Raw genomic sequence first — 6,785 nt, forward strand, 5'->3', positions numbered from 1 at the left:
CACCCTCTCTCCGCATACCCCCCTTCTCCCTTTATCAGCATCGACACCATTTATCTGTTGCATAAATTACACAGAAACTGTATGGAATGCAACATTTAAGCAGTCACATTCTGATGCATCTGCCCAGAAGAGTCCATTAAATGAATCAGTTATGATTGAAATCAACGTCTGTAAACAAGACATCTGAGACGACATCAATAAGCCTACATCTACTATCTGCATAATAGCCGACAAAAAACGCAGGCATTGATTCCTCTCGAACGCTCACACCAATGTGTATGTGTTGCTACATGCAAATAGGCGAATTCTAATCAATTGGCCTATTGGTTGCAATTATCAATTTATATTAAATTATATTTATATTAATGTATATTAACTTATGCTATATATTGGTAATTAACAACCAAAATTAATACGAACGGAGGTACGAGCAAATGTCAGGCAGCTGATTCATCAACAAAAAAAGTATTTTACGTTCAATGAGGCTAACGTGCGAGACGTGATAAAATTGTGTCATGACTTCAGGAGCGAGCGCCTCACTAGATAGAGCACTATCGCCATCTAGCGTTACGTAGCCCACAGTAGGTCTAGAAACGAAACTTTGGTCATGTCAATTCATGGCAAACTATTGATTTTAGCTCTTCTGTTAAAAAAAAATCCCATCGGTTGAATCAACCTAAGGATACTTTTTTTACAGGGATAGACTATATCAATACGCAAAAACACTTAAAATCCACCAATAATATACCTACTTAAATCCGAGCCTCAATATCCAAAGTAGGCTAGCCCAAAGACGCCTGGAGGTCAGCGGAGGTACTACAAGGGGTCCGCTGCCTGATCACACAATACTGTATCATTTACAGTTCACACCACCTGTCGGGCTGCTTTGTATATAGCAAGCCAAGGCCAAGTGACTCACTGTCTGTACGAGCGAACCATTTTCGTGAACGGTACCTAATAAACTAAACGGATGAAGAAAATACTTAAAAATCCTTCAAATCTACTTCAATCGCTGTGGATGATTGGGGGAGGAGACAGGTTAAAAAGTGACATCAATAAGGGATCAAGGCTTTCACCTGGATTCACCTGGTCAGTCTATGTTATGGAAAGAGCAGGTATTCCTAATGTTTTGTACACTCAGTGTGTGTAAAACGTTACTATTTCAATTTTTTTATGGCTTTAAACAACAGATAACGAATTTTGGGCAAGGGATCATTGGAAAAAGTTGAGGGTACAACACAGAGTAATATTATTCATTCAAATTCAATCTTTACCCTTAGATGCACAGCATGGGCCTAGTTTACACAGATATTGGCAGTCACATTTAGCAGAGGCTGCTGGGGGGAGGAGCTATAGGAGGATGGGCTCACTGTAATGGCTGGAATGGAAATCACATGTTTGACTCCGTTCCATTAATTCCATTCCAGCCATTACAATGAGCCCATCCTCCTATAGCTCCTCCCACCAGCCGTCTCTGACACAAATAATCAACTCAATTCTTGTATTTACCTAAGAATGTTGTTTTGAACATAAATTCACTGTACTTTTTGCTTTACACTGCAGCATTCTCTCTGCCCCCCACAGACAAATGTGTAGAATAGCATGGAATTAGCTCTCTGATGACAAGTGGGGAGGCCTTTAAAATGTTTTTTCCCCCCAGGGCTCTAGACTTTTTTTTTTAAATCTTTTTTTTTTAGGGGGTGGATCAGCTTTAATATTGCGGATAGATTGTTGCTTCCGTCAATGTCTGCATAATTTCCAAACCCCCATATATTTTTCCATTTTGGATTTAAATATAACTTTTATATGACTGATGCCTTTAGTGAGTGGTCTAATGCCTTAATATTTAATCATTTTTGCCCTCCAAATTCATATTTGGATTAATCTGGCCATGCACTGCAGAAGTCATAGTAAAACTGCTCGTACGCTATTTTTATTGCACTCTAAAAAGCAGGGGTTGGAACCAAAATGATTTTCCAATCGTTCCTTTCTTAGCCGCAGAAACTGCGTGATGCCATCGCGTCAGCATGGACCAACATCCCCGTGGAACATGTCCCGACTTGTAGAATCCATGTCCCGGAGAATTCCGGCTGTTCTGGAGGCAAAGGGGGATCCGACCCGGTACTAAATGGGTGTACCTAATTAACTGAGTATATACTGATGAGAGGTCAAAGGAGCATGGCAAGAATCGTGCAAGCTAACAGGCGAGCTACAAACAGATGAATAACAACGCAGTACAGCAGTGGTGTGCAGAACACTATCTCATCGATCCTTGTCACAGATGGGCAGACAAACACATTGGGTTCCACTCCTCATCGCCTGGTTCAACAAATCCCGGTTCCTGTTGCGTCATGCTGATGGCAGAGTTAGGATTAGGCGTATAGCAGCGTGAGTCCATAGACCCATCCTGCCTGGTACGGTACAGGCTGGTGGCGGTGATGTACCGGCTTCCATTCTGCAGAAACCGTTGATGCCATCGCGTTAGCATGGGCCAACATCTCTGTGGAACATTTCCAACTTGTAGAATCCACAGATGAACTCTGGAGCTCTGTCAGAGTGACTATGGGGTTCTTGGTCACCTTCCTGACCAAGGTCCTTCTCCTCCGATTGCTCAGTTTGGCCGGGCTGCCAGTTCTAGGAAGAGTCTTGGTGGTTCCAAACATCTTCCATTTAAGAATGATGGAGGACACTGTGTTCTTGGGGCCTTTCAATGTTGCAGACATTTTTTGTTACCCTTCCCCAGATCTGTGCCTTGACACAATCCTGTCTCGGAGCTCTACGGACAATTCCTTTGACCTCATGGCTTGGTTTTTGCTCTGACATGCACTGTCAACTGTGGGTTAGGGTTATATAGACAGGTGTGTGCCTTTCAAAATCATGTTCAATCAATTGAATTTACCACAGTTGGACTTCAATAAAGTTGTAGAAATATCTCCAGGATGATCAATGGAAACAGGATGCACCTGAGCTCAATTTCGAGTCTCATACCAAAGGGTCTGAATACTTATAAAAAAAACAATACCTAATTTAATATCTAATACATTTGCAAACATTTCTAAAACCTGTTTTCGCTTTGTCATTATGGGGTATTGTGTAGATTGATGAGGAAAACATATATATTTAATGAAGTTTAGAGTGAAGGGTCTGAAAACTTCCCGAATGCACTGTATTAACTCTTTAAAATGTCAACTTCAATTGGTAAGAACATCCTAAGGACCCCAGATAGCAAGGACCCAGAAACCATGCTACTGCTAAAAACGTCTAAAATGGTGCAGTTCAACACAAGAATGCTCTATGGTCGTCCTCTTTTAAGAGTGGCCATCAAAACTGCTTTCAAAGGTGTTTTCCCACGACTGCATTGAGAATGTTGAAGGCTACAATGACTGGGAAAGCATGTTTCTCTCCCTGTGTTCCACTTCGCAATATGAAAGCACCTCAAGAGGAATATTGTTTTTTCACACACGGGGTTGTATGATTTAGCTTTTGCTTACTCGTGTTGTTAGCTGAGGAAAATTGTTTTCCACATAAAAATTTTCATTAAATAATTTTTAAAAATCCCATAACCAAAGGTACCGCGTCTCAGCTCCGCCTGGCTCTCATATGGATCATAGGTCTTGATGGAACCCGGACCAATTTAACCCCTGGTGGGTGATAGCCTACTGATGGTTTCTCTGGGACTGGTGGCTTCTATGATTGTGGCTAGATGGAGTTCAGCTATGGACTTAACGTCGGTTAGGAGAACGAACGCAGCAGGATAGGAGAACTAATGCAGCAGGTTATGAGAATTAGGTTAAGGTTAGGAAAAGGGTTAGGCTTAGCCAAAAATTCTACAGTTGTCCCTGACACGACAGCTAGACTGAGCTGTACAAGCCACAACCGTAGAAGCCATCAGTACCATGACACCAGCATAATTAATTAATAAGGTGTGTGTCTGTGTGTAAGCCACAATGCTGCATAATATGGCCTGGGTTTGAGACAAGGGGGGCCATAATAAGTTCAGACGGAATAACCATAAACTGAATATTTCATTCACAGCTCTCCAAACAAATGTTGAAGGTTTGATTATCTCAATTGATTCTAGCTGAAATAGTGGGGGAAATATACATTTCCCCCACTATTTCATATATACATACTATAAAATAAAAACACAAGAACACATTTTCCTTTTGGGTTGTTTATTATTGGGGTAACAGTTGATTTCTTCAGGATGGGTTTATGGGTTATATTATTTTCAACAGGAAGCCTAACTGATCTACTCTTCTCCTTATCCTATGGAGGCGTTCAGGTTAGTTAGTACACAGTCCTGGGAAATGGCTACACTCGTTTATATCCGAATGTAGAGGACAAATAAGGAAAGTCAGTCTTGAAAAGTCAAATCACTTCATTTCCCTTCTGCTCTGTCACAGATGTGCTGCCAAAACACACATCCTCTCTTTTAAAGAAAGAAAGGAAACGCTCAACGTCATTTCACCATCTGGTTTTGACACAAGTCATATGAGCGAGAGTCTGAAAATAACAGATTCTTCAGTGCTTTGAACACAGAGAAAAACAAAAATATCTCACGATTCAGAGATATTGGAGCATACAGTGGGGCAAAAAAGTATTTAGTCAGCCACCAATTGTGCAAGTTCTCCCACTTAAAAATATGAGAGAGGCCTGTAATTTTCATCATAGGTACACTTCAACTATGACAGACAAAATTAGGAAAATAAATCCAGAAAATCACATTGTAGGATTTTTAATGAATTTATTTGCAAATTATGGTGGAAAATAAGTATTTTGTCAATAACAAAAGTTTATCTCAATACTTTGTTATATACCCTTTGTTGGCAATGACAGAGGTCAAACGTTTTCTTTAAGTCTTCACAAGGTTTTCACACACTGTTGCTGGTATTTTGGCCCATTCCTCCATGCAGATCTCCTCTAGAGCAGTGATGTTTTGGGGCTGTTGCTGGGCAACACGGACTTTCAACTCCCTCCAAAGATTTTCTATGGGGTTGAGATCTGGAGACTGGCTAGGCCACTCCAGGACCTTGAAATGCTTCTTGCGAAGCCACTCCGTTGCCCGGGCGGTGTGTTTGGGATCATTGTCATGCTGAAAGACCCAGCCACGTTTCATCTTCAATGCCCTTGCTGATGGAAGGAGGTTTTCACTCAAAATCTCACGATACAGGGTCCCATTCATTCTTTCCTTTACACGGATCAGTCGTCCTGGTCCCTTTGCGGAAAAACAGCCCCAAAGCATGATGTTTCCACCCCCATGCTTCACAGTAGGTATGGTGTTCTTTGGATGCAACTCAGCATTCTTTGTCCTCCAAACACGACGAGTTGAGTTTTTACCAAAAAGTTATATTTTGGTTTCATCTGACCATATGACATTCTCCCAATCTTCTTCTGGATCATCCAAATGCTCTCTAGCAAACTTCAGACGGGCCTGGACATGTACTGGCTTAAGCAGGGGGACACGTCTGGCACTGCAGGATTTGAGTCCCTGGAGGCATAGTGTGTTACTGATGGTAGGCTTTGTTACTTTGGTCCCAGCTCTCTGCAGGTCATTCACTAGGTCCCCCCGTGTGGTTCTGGGATTTTTGCTCACCATTCTTGTGATAATTTTGACCCCACGGGGTGAGATCTTGCGTGGAGCCCCCAGATCGAGGGAGATTATCAGTGGTCTTGTATGTCTTCCATTTCCTAATAATTGCTCCCACAGTTGATTTCTTCAAACCAAGCTGCTTACCTATTGCAGATTAAGTCTTCCCAGCCTGGTGCAGGTCTACAATTTTGTTTCTAGTGTCCTTTGACAGCTCTTTGGTCTTGGCCTTAGTGAAGTTTGGAGTGTGACTGTTTGAGGTTGTGGACAGGTGTCTTTTATACTGATAACAAGTTCAAACAGGTGCCATTAATACAGGTAACGAGTGGAGGACAGAGGAGCCTCTTAAAGAAGAAATTACAGGTCTGTTAGAGCCAGAAATCTTGCTTTTTTTGTAGGTGACCAAATACTTATTTTCCACCATAATTTGCAAATAAATTCATTAAAAATCCTACAATGTGATTTTCTGGATTTTTTTCCCCCTCATTTTGTCTGTCATAGTTGAAGTGTACCTATGATGAAAATTACAGGCCTCTCATCTTTTTAAGTGGGAGAACTTGCACAATTGGTGGCTGACTAAATACTTTTTTGCCCCACTGTATGTAACCAACATACAATATCTCTACTTTTCAGGGAGATACAAAAACTATACATCACCTATACATCTGCCAATATATCTATCGTTTATACCATCCATATGATAGTTAATATGTACATCAGTCCGAGACCTGGTTTAACAAGCTTTTCCGTTAGAAAAATACAATTTGGTCTGTTTCTATTGTGCCATTGCTTTCTGACTGAACAAGACATGGTACATTTGGTCTGTCGCCATGGCTACGCTTATACAGGCAGCCAATTTCAGATTTGTGTCTCCCCTCACTAATTGGTCTTTTGACCAAACTTATCTTTAAAAAAAAAAAAAAGTCTGTAGCAAATTGACTTACAAAACCATGATGCATCTGCAAAAGGACTAAGTGTCCTATTTTAAATAAATGTAACATTTTCGCCAGAATTTTGTACATTTTCACCCCAAATTCTCATTAGCGAAATGCGTCCGGATTAAATTCTCAGGTCATTACGAAACGTTTCTTCAGAAAACCTAACAAAATATGTTGCTGTACATAAATCATACATGTGTCCATAAATCAGAAAAATGGTATACTAGTTGAAGTTTACATTACACTATAATATCCAT

The sequence above is a fragment of the Oncorhynchus tshawytscha genome, linkage group LG15, assembly GCF_018296145.1.
Source record: "Oncorhynchus tshawytscha isolate Ot180627B linkage group LG15, Otsh_v2.0, whole genome shotgun sequence".
NCBI lineage: Eukaryota > Metazoa > Chordata > Actinopteri > Salmoniformes > Salmonidae > Oncorhynchus > Oncorhynchus tshawytscha.